This window comes from Nelumbo nucifera, chromosome 1 (genome assembly GCF_055504915.1).
Source record: "Nelumbo nucifera cultivar China Antique chromosome 1, China Antique-T2T, whole genome shotgun sequence".
Lineage (NCBI taxonomy): Eukaryota > Viridiplantae > Streptophyta > Magnoliopsida > Proteales > Nelumbonaceae > Nelumbo > Nelumbo nucifera.
The window spans coordinates 89,351,124-89,371,575 of record NC_142649.1 but is presented as its reverse complement, the minus strand read 5'-3'; the positions used below and the strand labels follow the sequence as shown (position 1 = coordinate 89,371,575).

The following is a 20,452-nucleotide window of genomic DNA, read 5'->3' as shown; positions in this document are numbered from 1 at the left end:
ATTTGGCAAATGGATGTCAAAATCGCATTCCTAAATGGAGATCTTTTTGAAGATATCTATATGCAACAACCGCGAGGATTTATTGTTATAGGTCAAAAACACATGGTGTGTAAACTCAATCGATCCATCTGTGGACTTAAGCAAGTTTCTAGGAGCTAGAACATCCGATTTGACTCTACCGTCAAATAGTTTGACTTTGAGCAGAATCCATATGAGCCCTGTGTTTATAGAAATATAGTGGGAGATAAGGTTATGTTTTTTGTTCTTTATGTAGATAGCATTATACTCATTAGGAATGATATAGGAATGTTAACTACAGTGAATGTATGGCTTTCGTAGCAATTCTCCATGAAAGATCTTGGAGAAGCCTCCTACATCTTGGGACTTCAACTCTATAGAGATAGACCGAAGAGGATATTATGATTATCTCAGTCTACTTACATTGACAAAATTGTCAAAAGATACAGCATTGGTCTATCTTATTTGAGACTTCAGATAAGGTTATTTGGTTGTTAGAAGAGGGTGTTCTCATCCAAATCTGTTCAACATTACAATCAACCTCCTAGTTGTAAGAAATATTAGTCTATCTTATTTAGTTCTTAGATAGCACCCCTTGATATACCTTCATTGCCTGACTAGCAACTCGTCGAAGCTTGTCTACCCATGACACCTAGTTTCCCATGGAATCACCTCTTCTTCCAATGGTGTGTCAGAAAGAATGAGTAAAGTCCCATAATAAACACTTGTTTTTCCTATGCACCTTCTTGGCTCTAGTGTGGAGTAGATTTTTAGCCTAGGGGGTCTATGTTGGTCTCCTAGGATTCTTGCTTTGGAGCTACAATGGTTGGGTTAGCATTGTGTAAAAGAAATAAGCTTTAGAGGGGTGTGATTCGAGCTGCCTTCATAACTACTATCTATGGGCAGTGAGGAGCCTAAGATGTTTTTATAAATTATTAATTAATATTTTGATTTACACTTGAAAATTTAATATTTTGTTTATTTTTTAATATTAAAAAATTAAAATAATAAAATAAAAATCATTAAAATATAATAAGTATATATGTTTACTTGTCCTAAATGGATACCCATAACCTAACTTAACCCAACCCTTTTAATTTGACCCAATGGGTCTGCTAAACCAAATTTGTTGTAAAGGGCTACATAGGTTGGATAGGTCTCCCCAAACCCCTAGATCCCATATATCCCAAGTGAAGGTGGGACTTGGCCCCAAGTCTTTGCTACAACCAGTCAAAGACTTTATCAATAAGCTAGCTAGCACCTTCCTGTCCTAGTAGGGGTGGCAAATTTTTACCTACCCCAACTAATCCATCCAACCCATCCACTTGTAACCCAAACCCTTCCATTGTGACACTACAAGAAAACTGACCTATAGTGGTGGATCCACCACTACAGCATCCAATATATGCTACTATAGGAGTGTAGCGGCGTATTAGTGGCAGTTACACTTCCGCTCCTACAAGTTGCATAGATAAAAACAATTTGCGGCAAATAGAACATCCATCGCTACATCACTATAACTTGGCGATGCAAAGGCAACAATTAGCGACAGAAATATGTCATTAAAAACATGACATTCATTGTCGGATTAAACGATTGCGGCAAACAATCAGCCACTATAGATCAGAATCACAACATATGTATATAATATAACGGCGTTTGTAACAACTACTAAAAGTGATACTCCATTAGTATAAAACATATACCAACAAATATAACCACCGCTATAACCAATTCTGTGGTATATATATTACATATAGCAGTGATTATATTCGTTGCTATAAATTAATTTATGACATATATTGTATATATAGCGACAGATATAACTGCTGCTATAAACTACTTTGTGTTGTATATTCTATGTATAGTGGTGGTTATATCTGTCACTATATATAAAAGTTAATAGATTTATAGCAGTAGATATAAGTAGTGTATAGTGGCGATTATAACCACCATTGTATCAATTTGTACAAATTAATTTAAATAATAATGAATTCGTAAGTTGTCAAACCTGTAATACCTGTTGATGCAAAATATCATATTTTTATATTTGTAACTTTAAATTACAAGTAATTCAATAACAAAATATAATATATCCATATATATCCAAATTTTAGAGTTTCTCTACATCTATCATAATAAATGTATAATAGCTAGTTGTTTTGTTTCATATTAAACAAAAAAAAAAATGTAAAAACTATGACTTCTTCAAATTATGCTCCCATATGCCTATTGTTGTGTCTTATTTATATATTCAACTTAAAAAAAAAAGAAAAAAAATTAAAAAATTAAAAATTAAAGTCATGTAGACTAAATTGCATATAAAACATCATTTAAAAGCAAATATAATTCAAATATAACTTACACAAAATGATGGTTAAGCGATAATTACTCCAATTGCATCTTCAATTGTTTTAAAACAACCATATAGTCGAATTAAAGCTTCTTTCTGTATAATAGGCACATCAATAGATATCTCATAAAAATCTGAACCTAATTCAATTCCTACTTTTGTTGATGGATCTTTATTCAAAAGAATTCCTCGAGCCACAATGATTCTAGAGTTTTTAAAACTCTTGAGATGAACATTTATCTGTTTTAAAATGAAAGTAATGAATAATATATAACACTAGTAAGGAATGATTTAGTGCAAGTAGTAAACTGTAAAATCAAAGGGAAGGGCCTTTATTGTTGTAATGATCATAATATGAAAAATACTTTCATGTCATTTGAAAATTTAATATTCTTTGTTTTCTTTCTTGGTGACACCTGTAATTCAGAAGTTAATTTTCAATTATTGGATTTAAAATATCAAGAGTTATTTTAATTATAATATGCCTTATTCATACTTCTATGGGATTCATGGGTCCATTATTTTAAAGTGGGGTGCTCAACATTGCTCGAGCAAAAGTTACCTAATAATATCAAGTTTAAAATAATAATGTTAAATTTCAAAAATATAGTTATAAACTAGTTTGTATATGTTTCATTACTTACCTCATGGGTTACAATTAAGTAGCTTGATGTTGAGGAATAATGTTCTCGAGTAGAATGTGCAACTGCATTTTGATTGATAAGATTAATAGATGTATATTCATTGAAACCAAAGTTATCACTATTTTCTCCAAGTGTACAACATTTTCCTTATATTCATCCAGTTCCTTTCTCATTTCAATCACATTCTTTTTTTGAGCAACATTATCCATCTATCGACTTTGAGACCATTTAGGTGTTATACCCCATAAGCACTTAAGAGTGGGGCCTAAACTATAAGTCCAAACACGGCCTGATCGCTCTTCTCCCATTACTTGAGAGAAAATATCATCCTTGCCAATATAAGACTTTTCAACTGCAGACATTTGAGATGTTCACTCATTAAGCATTAACTACAAGAAAAAATAAATATTGAAATTAATTATGTAGTTATCTACGTAACATAATACCTTAAAATATGAAAATTATCAAAAAAAATAAATATTTATACATACAATTATACGTGAAGATTCCTCATCCATGGGCTTCCCATCTTTGCGTGTTTGTGCCTTTATAAAATTTCTGCCCGTGATGGTTTTTTTCCATCTACACTCTTCTGTTGTTATCATCATTTAAAAAATGTTAAATATCAAATAATTCATTAAATTAGCATATCGTGTGGGTCCACGAGTTTTTCTAGTATATCCTATCACAAACAAAAGAGATATCAATATACATGGCATATGAAACATGTGTATAAATTTGGAGATTAACATTTATCATATTAGTACTATGATCCATAGAATCAGTTTGTTAAGGTGATTGTGATTGGATAGAGTCCTCTTCAAGTTGTGGTGCATTTGTTGGGCTCTATTGTGGTGGTAACTGCTGTGGTGGAGTAGGTTCATCAAATTGGGGCACATTTAGACAACTATAATCTGCATGATCGTCGCCCCATATCAACCTAACACATTAAAATAAAATAAAAAATAAAAAAAAATTCAGAATGTAAAATGGAAGGAAACTAAAAATTCAATATGGCTTCCAAGGGTAATCTTGTCTATCATAGTCCTAAAAAACTAAAGAATTCAATGTGCATATAGAAAAAAGTCCCAAATAAATGAAAGGGGGGGGGGAATGATGCAAGTTCCTTGTGCATCTAGATAGCCGAAACTCTCCTCGATGACAAATGTACAGATCCTAGCTCCAACAGCATGTTGAGGGAAACTTTCTACTATAAGCAGTGTTGTTTTTCCACACAAAAGCATTAATTGTGGATCTATCTAGGGGCCTAATAGAGCGCAGATTTATAATCTCAATATTGAGCCCTTCTTTTGCAAGCATATTTGTAGCCTTAGCTTTTCCGATTGGCAGGCGAAAAAGAATCAAGAGCTTCTATAGAAATAGGAAAAGATTCACCATATAACAACTCATTTTGAAGGAAAACAACAAGATCAAGGTCCTTAATAGTGGCTTTTAGAAGGCCATGAGCATCCTCTGACGAGTATGGAGCCAAAACTTTTAACCCATGACAGGAACCATTACCATGCTACATTACAATAGGAGTGTTGGTCAACAACAGCAGCAACGCTATTTGGTCCTATGAAAACAATGGGTATAGATATATGACCAATAGACATGTAGTTTGATTTTGCAGCAGAAATAATAATATGGTCAATTGCCTACATGGAGAGTTCAATGTTATAAACTCTATTACAGGGTCATAATAACTAGTACCAACTCTAATTCGAACAAACCTAGCCTCTATGATTGGAGTATCAAGAACCCTATCAGGACCATATTTCTCCAACAGACCTTTAGATATCTTGTATGTGCCTTGGTATTCTCCAACCTCTTCACCAATCAAAAAGAGTACTTTAGGGTTAGCAAACATTTCCTCATCAAGTGCAAAATTTAACACTTCACTCATTGTCATCTCTTTCAGCTTAGAATTATAAGATGAAGGTGATTTTTGAATTATATCTTTCTTTCACTCTTTTTTTTATTTTAAGTTTCTTTAATATTTATATTTAAAGAGGTTTATTGCATTTCTGTCCCTTAAGTGCTTTTTTTTTGTTTCTTTGGATTGCATAAAGTAGGGTAAATTTTAGTATGATTGGAATCTATTTCATTGGGATTTCAGTTTTCTTAATTTCTCTTCTTTGGTTTCAAAGATAAGTTTTCATTTCAAGAACAAGGAACTTTAACTAAATAACTTGCCATTCAGTGTGCATATGTAAAACAGGAGGAAAATGCTAGAAACAATAACACTACTATAGGGATATTAGTGGGTTGGGTCTAGTACAGGTTTACCTCAACCTGAACCCAAATTGAAGCAACTCCAATTTTGAACCTGACTACTAAATGGAGGGGGGGTATTGAACCCGCCTTGTTCCACACCATAATGCTAATCGACTGGCTTTAGGATGGGCTCACCTCAAGATGAACCCAGCCGAAAACACAATTAAGGATGACATAGAATTTTCATCAAGAAACATGTTTTTGAGCTTGATCTATACTGATGCATTTTGCCTTTGTTTTGGGGATCCTTAGCTTAGAGCTCAGCCAGGTGGCTTGTTGTACTATTATCCCATGGTCGTGCATGACGATGTTGCCACTTAAGAAGCTTCATATGTTCCCTATATGTGAATTAAAATGCGTAAGATAATTTTATCTTCTAATTTGATAAAATTAAGAGTGGAAGTTTAAGAATTACTCATGAAAGGGACAAAGTTTGTCATGGTTAAATAACACATATCGATGAGCTTGTATATATGAATCATAATCTAACTTCAATGTATCAACCTTTCCTACAACACAACCTCTTTGTAAGAAAATAGATGATTGTTCTTCAAGAGTAAGGTTGCCATGGTCATCATTCCGTATAAGTTGGCCTAACTTTGTCTCTACATTATGCAAATATCTTGAATAAAATGTCAAGCACTCCTCTACTATATATCCTTCTACAATAGAACCCTCTAGTCGACTTCTATTTCGCACTTAGGACTTCAATGTGAGTAAATACCTATAATTAACATTTCTATCTATTAAAAGACATTTTATAACATAACATAAATCAATGAAGAATTACCAATCAATTTAATTTTCAATAGGATGAATTAGCAAATGTACCATGATATCAAAAAATGGTAGAGGAAAAATTTTTTCCAGTTGGAAAAGTGTAAATATAATTTTAGAGTCCAATCGTTCAAACTCCTTTATTTGCCCAACTTTGGAACACAATCCCCTGAAGAAATTGCTTAGTTCAACCAAAACTAAACTCACACTTTTAGGTAAAATTTTTCGTATAGCTAAGGGAAGTAGTTGTTGCATCAAAATATGATAATCATGGCTCTTAAGCCCTGAAATCTTACGCTCCTTTAAATTCATATGTCATGAAATGTTAGAAGCATTTCAATCAGTGACTTTTAACTCCCTCAATACTTTGTAGAAAATTTCTTTATCCTTTGATGACAATGTGAAGCAGGCAGGAGGCAAATATGTCTTCCCTCTTACAATAGATTGTGGGTGGAATGCTTCTCTTATACCCATATGCCTTAAATCAAGACGAGCATCCATATCATCCTTCGTCTTATCCTTAATATTCAATAAGGTTGTAATCACACTATCACACACATTCTTTCCAATATGCATTGCATCCAAATTGTGACGCAACAAATTGTCCTACCAATATGGCAACTCAAAGAAGATTTTTTTTTCTTCCAATTATAGTAATTAATAGAATTGTCATCGGGTCCTTTTCTTTTCCTAGTTGTACCATCATTTCCTTTTCCAAATGTAAAAGTAATACCCTCCAACTGAGCTAGAACATCAGACCCATGCAATGTAGTTGGTGCATCACGAAATTCTTCCTTGCCATTGAAAGACCTTCTATCTTTCCTGAACCTATGATCAAACGGGAGGAATCGTTGATGACCTATGTAACATACCTTATGACTACCCCTCAAGTATTGAGAACTGCTATCCTTATTGTAACAAGGACAAGCATAGTAGCCTTTAGTGCTCCATCCAAATAGAGCAACATATTTGGGAAAATCACTAATAGTCCACATTACTACTACATGCAATTGAAATATTCTTTTACTTAAAGCATCATATGTCTCCACTCCAATTTCCTATAATTCCTTTAGCTCATTCATAGATTGTAAGTATACATCAATGTCATTACCCGGTCAAAGGGGATTGGATATAAGGATAGGATGAAATACTACTACTTCATGCACAACCACGGTGGCAAATTATATACCACAAAAACAACAGGCCACGTGCTTTGATTAATTCTCATTGTCCTAAATGGATTAAAACCATTTGATGCCAAACCAAGTCTAACATTACGGCTATCTAAAGAAAAATCTGGATGCAAATTGTCAAATGTCTTCAAAGTTGGGGAGTCAGTAGGATGCCTCAACACCCCATCTTTGGTGCGGCCCTCCTCATGCCATCTCATAAGAGAAGATGTATTTGGTGACATGAATAACCCCTAGTGCCTTGGTATCAATGGAAAATGGCACAATACATTCTCAACAATTTTTTTATTCTTTGACGAAGATCTTCTCTCACCATTTAAATTCTCAGGCATTTTTCACTTAGAAGCACCACACTTAGAACATGACTGATCATTAGCAGCCTCCTTCCAATATAACATACAATCATTTTTGCAAGCATCAATTTTTCTATATTTTAGTCCCAAGTTAACAATAATCTTCTTGGTTTTATAGAAAGAGTTTGGTAGTGTTTCACCCATAGGAAATGCCTCCTTTAACAACACTAGCAACATTGTGAAATATTTATTACTCCACCCAGAAAGACACTTTATATGATATAATCGAACAATGAATGACGATTTGGTAAATTTCTTACAATTTGGATATAATTCTTGATTAGCATCTTCAAGCAATTTAAAAAACTTCTCAGATTCTACATTATGTCTATATCTAGGTCTATGCTCTGCCTTACTTGCCTCATCTCTCAAGTTTGAAATCCGAATGTATCATGCAATAACCCATGCATGTCATCACTTGAGTTTGAATCGTCATGCATAGTATCTCCACCTTCAGAGATAACAGAAGACCTATCTTCCCCATGAAATATCCAATGGGTATAATTTGTATTAAACTCCTCACATATAATATGATCGCATGCTTCTTGTCTTTCAACCCAAAAGCAATTATTACATCTATTGCAGGGACAACGGATACAACCATCACAGGCTGAATTACTAAAGGTAAAATCAAGGAAATGGTCAACTCCATTTAGGTAGGCCTGGGACAACCTACATTATCCAACAATAATTCTAAGTATTGGTTAAGAAATTCATTTTGGATAAGGAGAAAAAGAAAAGAAGGAGGAATTATTGATTGAGATACTTTGGTTCATGAATCCAACTTTTATCCATTATTGGTAACTTTGGGTACACCAAGATATAAGCATCTACGCTTCCACCATTCTCTGTGTAAGAAGATAACATTTTCCTGATAGCAATGGAAGCCTCAATCCAACAAGACCATTCTCTTTCCCTATTTCATCGGTATCCAAAGAAATATATATTAAGATGCTTTAAGGAAAATATTAATAAGCAAAATATCCAAGAAACTAAATTTGTTCAAGGTAGAATTGCTTGGTTTCCCATACAAACCAAAGGATACCAGCCCTCATGCACCTTAATAAAATATACCCTCTTTCCTTGGGAAGGGAGAAGAAAGTAGAATGAAAAGGATTACCAACACCCTGTTGTGGGCTGATGGCATCCATCTAAAATCCAGGTTGACCCAAGAACCTACTTGATCCAATCATGTTTTAGTTCGAGTCCTAGGGGTCTCTAGGTCTGGTTCAGCTTCTAATAATATTGATTTTTTAAGGCAACATTGCTTGGTTTTTTTAATTATTATTCATGTAACTACATTTTATATTTGTATACTAAACAATCCTTCTTCTTTTGGTGAATAAGCTATGATTAAACCCTAAAAGTTTCAATTAAAACTACAACAATGGCATGTTATATAGTTCATTAAAGAGCTTATAATAATTTTATATAGTTCTATTAATAGATCCTAATTTTCAATAATGTAAAAAAAAATAAAAGCAGAGAGCAGAGACTGGAAAATGTGAAAATCCTTAAAATATATCTATGTATGGAGCATGGCGGCAGCTTTCTGAGATTATAATAAGGATTAGTTAATTCTAAGCCAAATCAATTCTTTAATCTTTGTTATTTGCTAAGAGATTCTCAACAATCATCTTGTGCTAAAAATGCAAGGAACTTGCTTGGTATATAATTGCAATGGTCTTAGCAAACCTCATCTAATAATTTAAGTATCTTTTGGAAAGAAAATAGTATATCTAGGTATGGAATCTGATAGTCCAACACCAATCTATAGATGGTATAAAGTATAAACCATAAGATAGATTTTTGAAAGAGGAAGCAACAATCCTAATGGAAAAATGGAAATTGATCATTGAATGGTATTGAATAGCTTGGATAATGTAGTTAAGAGTTTCAACCAAAGCTAGGATGTTATCAAAGCATCCTTGCTTGGTAGTGATCTCTTGAAAGCCACAAGAGTGCCAAATCAGTCATTGAGAACCATATCCAAATACATAAATTGTTAATAGGAAAAAAAAAGAACAAATAGACTGTAAAACAGTCAGTAGTTTTGGTCAATGAGATAAAAGATCACAAAGCAACACCATAACGCCTGCTAGGTTGCTGATGTGAGTTTCAACAACCCATGATAGCATAGTTGTAGGCGAACAAACCAGCATGATCCTTTATATCAAACACCTTCCAATCTTCAACTAGTCCACCTCACCCAACAGCCCCAAAACTACCCTTTAAAGTGGTTATTTGTTACATGCTTGCAGGTTTATAGGGTTACAAGTTACAAATTTAAGGTTCTATTTAACTATGATCTTTAATTGGTTACAAAATTAACTTATAGATTTAATTAGGGTATCCCACTTACTTTATTGATTTTATTTTTTCCAATTTAGTTTGATGGTTATCTCACTCTCCTAAATTCATTCTCACTTGTTTTGTTGGGAAAACCTATGCTAAATCTCAAAGCAACAAGATGAGGGCCTTGTGGCCTAATACCAGATGCTTAGGCCCATCCCAATCACCTAACTAGCAGCTGTTTGGGTATGCTTTGCATAAATTCTTCATTAACAATTATGCATTCTGTTGTCTGTTCATCTAACTAGCGGCTGTAGTCCCAACCACATTTATAGATTATAATACATAGCTACAGCTATATAGCTGCATGTGTGAAAATTGAATCAACCAATCATCTATTTCAAAACTGTCATGTTTCTATAAGCATTATCATCATCTAAGCCTCCCAACTATATAGGTCAGCTACATGAATCCTGGTTTCCCATTCCGTTCTACTCACCATCAATGTTCCCACAAGGTTATCACAATAAAAAGGAAAAGTTCCTATAAGTTGTGGGTGATGTTCATAAGGCTTTAGGGAAGATTAGCTGAATCTTTCTTCCATGAATGGTATCTGAAGAGGTTGAGAAAAGGAGATAGGGTTGTTTGAAATATGCTACCCTTCAGTCATTTGGATTTAATGGAGAAAAAGAAATTTAAAAATATATGAACAGAAAATCAATTCTGATGATATGATAACAAGGAAGATTAAGGGTGTTCTGTATTCATGGCTGTCAATAACCATGAATTCTATGGATGTTTCTTACTAGATGGTTTAAATAAAGTAGAAGATCTGAATATCAGATCAATTTTTGTATTCACTGACTAAAAAAGCATTGTAAATACCATCAAAGACCAGTGTTGGACAAGATAGTATCTCTGAAAAATCTTTTCACCTTTTTTTAAAGTAAGACATGTAAATAGAACTCTAAATAATGCTGTCCATGAACTAGCATATGATACTTGTAAGTATAATATAATTGTCTATAATGAGAGAAGCTCAAGTTTAGGATGTAATAGCCATGTTTCGTAATAGATCTCCCTTTTTTCATTTGACAAAAGAAAGGTAATAAAAGACAAGACAAGACTACTACATAAAATAATCATATAACTGTATTAATGATCAGTACTAGAATATTCAATCTATTTACTGAAACAGTATAACAATCAAATAAAAACACCCAATTAATGATCAATATTAGAAGCTTTTTTTACAAGAAAACCATACCTACTTAAGTTATTTAAATGCAATGAAAGACCTTTGCCTTGTTTAGACAATTTCCAACTTCTGCAAATCACTTTTTCCTTGATTAGACAATTTCTAGATTCCACCAATTACTCTTCATTGGATGAACAAATAAAAAACATGGTTACCCTATTCAGTTCCACATCACTCCTTTGGCTGTTGAGAAGAATAAGAAGAGTGAGTAATAAAGAGAGAAAACATAACCTGGTTGCCCTCTTTGATTTCAGAGAATACAGAGGTTCAAGAAACCTTGTTTAAATGATTCAAACTCTTAGCTGAACAAAATGAAGAAACACACCCTGTTCAATTGCAAAGAAGAATATAGAGAGTCAAAAACACAATTTCCCACCAATCATGAACAAATAAAGTGTGGTTGCCCTGTTCGGTTTCAATGATTACAATATCTACTCGGTTGCAAACAAGAAGAAGAAGAAGAGAGGTTGCCCTGTTTGATTGCAAAGAAGACAAAAGGTCAAAAATAAAATTTCCAAATTTCATCAATCATGCAAAAACAAAAAAAAAACGTGATTACCCTATTCGGTTCCAATCGAATAGGGTAATCACGACAAATAAAGTGCGGTTTCCATGTGTGGTTTCAACGATTACATTATCTACTTGGTTGCAGACAAGAAGAAGAAGAGGTTGCCCTGTTTGATTGCAAAGAAGAAGACAAAAGGACAAAAATAAAATTTCCATATTACATCAATCATGCACAAACAAAAAACGTGATTACCCTATTCGGTTCCAACCATTAGCATTACCCATTCCATTGTAGACAAGAAGAAGAAGAAGAAGAAGAAGAAGAAGAAGAAGCTAGAAAGAAAGAAAGCGTACCTGTTATTCAAATGGAGAATAAACATGCAACGAGACTGTAGGAGAGAGCAGAGTAGAGTTGGGGAAGACAAAGAACTCAAACGACAAGGAACTCAATCGTCAATATTGCGCGAGAGTTCACTCAGTGCGGGCAAAAAAATGCGCAATATGTTTTTTATTTTCATTAGTTAAATGATCTAAAATGATACAAGCCGTTGATCTAGTGTTTAATAGAGGTGTAAATCGGGTGGTGCCACCCGCAGCTCGGCTCAACTCTGGACTGGCTCTCGCACATAGGTTGTGTCAGGCCCAACACAATGGTCCATGTCATGTTGGGTTTAGGGTTTTAGGTCCGTGGGTCAGACTGATACGGCATGACCAAGCGAGTCATGCCGTTCGTGGCCCGCATGTCAGCACGACCCAGACTGTAGTTTTCATGGCCCAACACTACTCATATATACTATTTATATATATAATATTTATATATTTTATATATAATATATTAATAAAATAAACAATTGTTTATTTAACTATTGTATATATAAGCAATTCTATACATCAAAATTCATATAAAATTAAAATTTTAAGTTTATTTTTTCAATTTTTTTAAATAAATAGGCAAAAATAGCTTTAGCTTGGCCCATGGCCTGACTTGGGCTAAGGCATGGCCCACGGGCCAACCCAGCCTGCAGCATGGCATGGCACAACATGGGCCCACACGAGCTTGGGTCGTAGGTTAAGCCGAACCAACCCCAAACTTTTCATTGGGGAGGACAGCACGGCCCGTGAGCCAGCACAGCATGACCCACACTTTGTGCGAGCCACACACAAACTGTGCCATATCGGCCCGACATGGCCCACTTTACAGCAACTGTTATTGGTCTTCAGTGGCGCTTATGAATAATCGCCACTAACAAAATATATATATAGCGGCAGTTTCCAAAGTGTCGCTAAATTGATTGCCGCTATATCATATTTATAGTGGCGCTTTTACAAACTTGCCACAAAAAATGAATATTTAGTGGCGAATATACATATGCCTCTTGAAAATCCGCCACTATAAACCAGTTTTCTTGTAGTGTGAATAATTGCAAGCCGGTTCTCGGGTTCAGGTTCGTTCACTTTTGTACCCCATCAACATGTCATTTCATTTAATTCTAGGTGGGGTCAATTAATACATCAGTGATTTTGATTTTTTTTTTTTTTTTTCATTTTAGTGAGGTAGCAAAGAGATTTCGTGGTGTCTGTTGGGCCCAATTTTCAAGCCCAAAACTTTTGTTCTAATTTCTTCAGTTGAGGAATGCTTCAAGGCTGTAGTCAGACCCAAAATAGTTCGGGCTCGTATTATAAACTGAGAGATGTTGTTAAACATTGGAATATGAAAATGGATAAAATATGGACCGAGGTACATTTATCATACAAAAAGATCAATTTATCCTCTCCTTCAATTCTATCTTTAATTCCCATCTATTCTTTCCACTTTTCATAGAAATGGGGCCTTCTGGGCCATCTATCTATCTATCTATCTATATCTATATCTATATATATATATATATATATATATATATATATATATATATATATATATATATATACATATATATTAAAACAAAGCGGTCAAGAATTTTTTTCCTTTTTTCAGTTTTTTATTTTTTTATTCTATATCATTTTTTAAAGAACCAATGAGATGCTCTCCTTCCCCAACAATCTTTTCTCCTAAAATTTATCCTAAACTACCTCCCCCACTTTCTCCTAAATCATCTTCAATTCCTATTTACCTCCAAACTTATCTCTAATTTACTAGAGAATTTCTCTCCAAATTATCTCTAATTCCTGTTTATCCTCTTTGCCATTTTTTATTTATTTCTATCTAAAGAAAGTTTAAATTAAAAATTTAAAAATCATCTAAATATTTTCACAAATTATATAATAACTTTAAAAATATTTATTAGAAACATAAATAATAATCATAATATATTTAATAATATTCTTATTATTAATAGTTCTAAATTTTTACAAAATTCATCGCAAACTTATGTACTAACAATATAAATTATGATTTTCCAGATTATTCAAATTAATTTTTTTTCAAATAATAGAAATTTAACATTAAAAATAAAGTATTATTTCAATATTTGAATAACTAAATATCCTAAATTCAAATAATGAGTATTTTTAAATATTTTATATATTATTTAAATATTTTAAATAACGAAATATTTAACATAACTACATTTTAAATAGCTAAAATAACAAAATTATGCAATAAAATAAAAAACCATAACATAATATTCAAATTAATAGTAATTTAATATTTTTACAAAATTAATAATGAAGTTATGTAATAATAGTATAAACTTTAAAATAATTATTAAAAACACAAAACTAATTGCAATAGATTTAATAATATTCATATTAATAATAATTTTATATAAATTATGCACTAACAATATAAATTATGATTTTTCATACTATTCTTAAAATAATAAAATATTATTTCAATATTTTAATAACTAAATATCTTAAATAAGAAAAATACTAAAATTAACTAAATAATTACATAGAAAAATGTTTAATTATTTAAATATTTCAATAACCAAATATCTTAAATTAAAATAATGAGTATTTTTAAATATTTATATATTATTTAATTATTTAAATAACTAAGTATTTTAAATAACGAAATATTTAACATAACTATATTTTACATAGTTAAAATAACGAAATTATGCAATAAAATAAAGAAATCCTGAAATAAAAAAAAATATTACATAATATTCAAATTAAGAATAATTTAATATTTTTATAAAATGAATAATGAAATTATGTAATAATAGTATAAACTTTAACATGTTTATTAAAAACAAAAAATCATTATAATAGATTTAATAACAATATAAATGGTTATAAAATTGTGATTTTTTAGATTATTCAAATTAAATGTTATTCAAATAACAGAAATGTAACATTAAAAAAATAAAACATTATTTAAATATTTTAATAACTAAATATATTAAATATACAATAATGAGTATTTCTAAATATTTTATATACTATTTAAATATTTAAATAACGAAATATTTAACAAAACTATACTTTAAATAAATAGTTAAAATAACGAAATTATGTTATAAATTAAAAGAGTTTAAAATAAAAAATAATAACATAATATTATAATGAATAATAATTTAAAATTTTTAAAAAATTAATTATGAAATTATGTAATAATAGAGTAAATTATAATTTTATATATTATTAGATTCAATTAATTATTAAAATTACAAAATTTAAATAAGAATATTATTTATATAACTAAATATTATTTTAAATAACTAATTTCACTTATATCAATTAATATTTCTAGAAAAGTAACGTTTAAAAAAATATTATTCATTAATAGTAATTTTAAAATCTTAATCTATATTTATTATATATTTAATATACTAAAATTAATATTTATTATACTTTCAGAAATTATTTTTTGTTTATTTATAAATATATTTTCAATAATTGTGTATAAATCTATATTTGTTTTGTTATTGTAAAGAAAATTTTTAATAATTATTAGAAATTAAACTACTGTGATTTAACTTTTTAAATTTAATTTATTATACTTATTGTATTTATTGTATTTTTTGAGATTACAATATTTATTGACTAACTTAATATATTTTTTAGTATTTTTAGTATTTTTGTAATTATTGTAATTATTTATGAACCCATGCTATGCAAGAAAGTTAAATAATAGTTAATAGTTTGATGAATTTACTAAAATAACACAATCGTATACTCTTAGTATAGTGAAAGTTAAACTATCACGGCAATTAAATACCCTTATTACACATAAGAGTTAAGGGTTGATTAATTGGGGTAGTTTAGTACAAAGTTAAAATAAACTCTTTTGTGTTTGCAGTATTATTAAGCAACTATGATAGTTTACTGTTATGATAGATAAGAGGATTTAATAAAGTAATTAAACTATAATAAGAGTAATTACACAATCTTATGACACATAAGAGGGTTTAATAATTAATTAAATACCCTTATACCCTCTTATGACACCACTTTTTTTGTATGGAAAACAAAAATTCATGGCAACTTTATTTAATTACTTAACACATAAGGGTATTGAAACTTAAAAGTTAAATTTAATTTTAAAAATTATAGTGCAATTTTTAAAAAAATAAATTTAAAAATTAGATTTATGATATAAAACATTTTAGACTAAGAAATATGGAAAATTTCCCACTTTTTCATATTTAAAATATAAAATATTATATATATCCATGCTTAGGTTGTTCGATTTTGGTCGATTTATAAATGGCCAAAGTAAAACTGATCCAACTTGGTCGAATTGGGAAATTTTTTAACCAAAGCTGACCTAAAATACTAGAAAACTGAACAACTCAAGTCGAGTTGATCGGGTTGGTCGGTTTCATCAGTTTGATGAATAAACCTAACTGAAATTAATAATTGTTATTTCTGTATTATAAAGAATTTATTAAAAGTAGTATATAAAATATGAATATTTATTAATTATTTAAAAAGTTGAAAATATAAAACAATTGTATACTCTTATGTGTATCTATTAGGGTTGACATTTACTAGAACACACCTTTAGGGATGCCAATTTTCCCCATCCCCAACAGGGACCCAACTTCCTCGACCCGATGGGGCCGAGGATGGGGATTGTTTTGGCTAGGTGGGGGTAGGGATAGGAATTAATAGGAATCCCCAGTCAGGGTCAGGGATGGGGATTGAGGTCCCCGCCCCGCCCCAATCCCGATTATATATATATATATATTATTATATTATTTATATTATATACTATTATATATTATACATATATTAAATGTTATTTATATTAGATATAATATTATATTATTTATATTATATATCGAAACATATTTAAAACATTCTTTATGATTTAATTTTTTTATTTTAAATAAATTTATTTTTAAAAAAATACTATTATTTGAAAACATTTTGGGGATTCGGGTCCCATAGGGAACCCATCCTTATCAGGGATCGGGGGATGGGGGATGGGGGTTAATTTCAAAATCAGGGTCTAGGACGGGGAATATGATCCCCGCCCCGAACCCGGCCCGTTGCCATTCTTACGCACCTTATAGTTTTACATATTTACTTAAACCTACCTTATAGTTTTCATTTTACTAAAACATCCCACATATTTTATAACTTATTTACTTAATCAACCTTTCATTAAGGAGTGTTTGTTTTGCCATTAAACTCATGATTTTTTATTCCAAAAATACCCTTAACACTTTTTTTGTATAGAAAACAAAATTGACCAAAATATAGCCAATAAAGGGGTTGCCCGTGTATTATTAAGGGCAAATTTGATATTTTTTATTTTCTTTTGATTAAATTTATTTAAATGAACATTAAAGTCAACACTGTCATTTTGCATTGTCATCTAATGGAAAATTGATTAAATCCATTGCAAATTATAAGTGGTGTTTTAGTAAAATGCTAACAATTGGGTAGATTTTAGTAAATCCATGAAATTATAAGAGGTATTTTAATACATGACCATTTCTATTATTTAACTTTCACTTATTAAATTCCTGTGCATTGCATAGATCCCTACTAGCAGGTTCAGGAATTTACTAAAATCCATTATTATTACACATAATAATAGAAAGGGTCCCGCTATTTTTGAGTATACGATTGTGTTATTTAATTGCCATGATAGTTAATTAGTACATCATGGCAAGAACACAAACTAAATAGCGGGGATTTTTTTATAAATTCTTAGTATTGATGTCATAAGCATGGTTTTCAAAACTGGACTGGACAGGATGGTCGGACTGGAAAAATCAGTAACCGGTCAGCCCCCGGGTCTGGTTATACTAAAAATCGGAAATTCCTTAGAAATGTTGAAATAGTCAGAAAATCGTTGACCCGGGTAGTCGGACTGTTAAACCGTTTGATCCAGGCAATGGTTTGCGGATTATCCTTTTTCTTCTAACCCTTCCCAGGCCCTTTAGGGTTAGAACCTATGTTTTCATTCTAACCCTTCCCTCCTCTCAGCTCTCACACCCAACCGACCACTTGCGGCGGCCAACACCTCCGGCATCCGTTGGTGACACACATCGACCGACAACGATTAACGGCAATTAGTGACGGCAAGTTTGCAGCGACAGCCAGTGTATTTTGCAGCACTTCCAGGCTCCAGCAGTAAAAGTTGCGGCAGGCGAGTTTGCAGCGGCGGGCAACGAGTTTGTAGCGGCTGTCCAATGAGTTTATAATTTTTTTTTCTGAGAGAGGAAAACTTGCTTCAAACAACCTTTGGTGAAGCTCGAGGGTCTAGCTGTAGCCATGGAGGCTGCTAGAACAGTGAAGGATGTTTACCCTCATGAGTTTGTTAAGGCTTATGCGGCTCATCTCAAGCGATCGGGGAAGATGGAGCTTCCTCACTGGACTGATATTGTGAAGACCACCACATTCAAGGAGCTTGCACCATATGACCCAGATTGGTATTACATCAGAGCCGCTTCCATGGCCCGAAAAATCTACTTAAGATAGGGCAATGGTGTTGGGTGATTTAGAAAGATTTATGGTGGCCGTAAGACGAATGGCAGTCGTCCTCCACACTTCTGCAAGAACAGTGGTTCTATTTTCCGACACATTCTTCAGCAGTTGCAGAAGATGAACATTGTTGATATTCTTCCCTAGGGTGGAAGGATAATCACCGCAAGCAGGCAGAGGGACCTGGACCAAGTTGCTGGAAGAATAGTGGTTGCTCACTTGGTCATTACATATTCTGTTTTCTGAAGGTCCTGTAGGGCTTTCTTTTATTTTTGAGGTAGCCATGAGTATTGTTAGGTGTTTTCCTTCTCTACTGCGTAGTCATTAGAAAATGGAATTTGGTTTACTTTAGTTATTCATTCTGAGTTTTCAAAAAAAATAAACATTTTTTTTTTCTGATTTTTTTTGCGAGTTTAATTGATTCTTTGAATTTTTTGCTTAATTCTTTGTTTAATTAATCTTGCTTAGTTATTTTTTTTTCTGATTTCTTTGCTTAATTAAATATAGAGATTCACATACTCACATTGGCTTAATTAATTTTGTTTTATTAGTTTTTTCAATTCCTTGCTTATTTAAAATGTGAATGATGATGATGATGATCACATGATGTCAAAGAATGATAAAATATTAAAATCTCTTTTTTTGGATTTTTTTATTTTTTGCAAACATATGGTTTTTGTATTTTCTGAATCAATTTTCTGTAAACTCAATTTTCAGTTTTATTTTTCTGTATTTATCTGCACTTTTTTGTTTTATTTTTCAGTTTTTTGTTTCTGTATTTTTTTTCTGCATTTATTTGCAATTTTCTGTTTTATTTTTCCATTTTATGTATTTTTCAGTATTTTCTATACTTTTTTTGTATTTTCTATTAGTTATGTACTTTGTTATTTTTGTATATAGATAGTTTTATTTTTCTGTCTTTTTTCTGTATTTTTTGAATTTCTTTTATGTTTTTTCTGTTTTATTTTCTGTATTTTATTTAATTTTATGCTATTTTGTATTATTTATAAATATATATATATATTTTTAATTTATTTATGACATCACACATCGAACCTTTCAACCCAAATGGTTGAACCGCTTAACCGGAAACCGGTCCCCTAAACGGTTCTATTTCCGGTTCGTTTTTAAAAAGCATGGCCATAAGATTGTGATAGAAAGGGTAAATAATAGTTTACTATATAGTTTAATTGATTTTTTTTTTATATAAAAAATCACGGTTACAAAAAGGATGTCATTTACTAAAATAATTTTAAATAGCCAAAGTCAAACTATCATGGCAATTAAATATACTTATTACACATAAGTTTGTGTCATTTTAGATAATCGTGTTAAGAGTCATTTACTAAAATACTTCTTATAGTTTATTCGAAATTATGCACTAACAATATAAATTATGTACTAGCAAGTTCACCGGATTTTGGAAACCCACTAGATGAAATTAGGAGAGTTGATCACAACCTGGTTTAGTTTGGTTGTAGGATATTTTGCCAACCAAATCAGCATGGTCAGGTTGGGGTGTTGTTTACCTAAAATCTATTGACCATTAGTGAAAACCAACTAAATCGGGTTGTATTGATTTGGATTGATTTTCTGTTTGCTCAATTGGTTTAAAAGATTACATTGAAAACTAAATTTTAAATTTAAAAATTACATTAACATTATTAAAAAATAAATTTACAATATAAAATATTTGAGACTAATAAAGATGGGAATTTACCACTTTCCCAGATTAAAAATTATATTTAAATTAAAAAGATATTAATATATATCTATGATTGCATCATTCGATTTTTCTTAATTTACAAATGGCCACAGCAAAACCGATCCTAATTTCAACCAGAAATATTATAAACTAAGCAATTCAGGTCGAGTTGATCAGGTTGGTTGGTTTCATG

General features: G+C 31.2%; 2 pseudogenes across 1 annotated transcript; one reads left to right on the top strand and one right to left on the bottom strand.

Annotated features, from left to right (window-relative positions):
* Window positions 1-3,066: 3,066 nt before the first annotated feature.
* Window positions 3,067-12,162, bottom strand: LOC148803537 (pyruvate dehydrogenase E1 component subunit beta, mitochondrial pseudogene; annotated as a pseudogene). The gene is made up of 3 exons (XR_016076393.1): window positions 12,024-12,162; window positions 3,507-11,634; window positions 3,067-3,404 (listed from the first exon to the last, which is right to left on the bottom strand). The product of XR_016076393.1 is annotated as a pyruvate dehydrogenase E1 component subunit beta, mitochondrial pseudogene (transcript).
* A 6,167-nt stretch (window positions 12,163-18,329) lies between these two features.
* Window positions 18,330-18,800, top strand: LOC104587925 (small ribosomal subunit protein eS19x pseudogene; annotated as a pseudogene).
* Window positions 18,801-20,452: the final 1,652 nt, after the last annotated feature.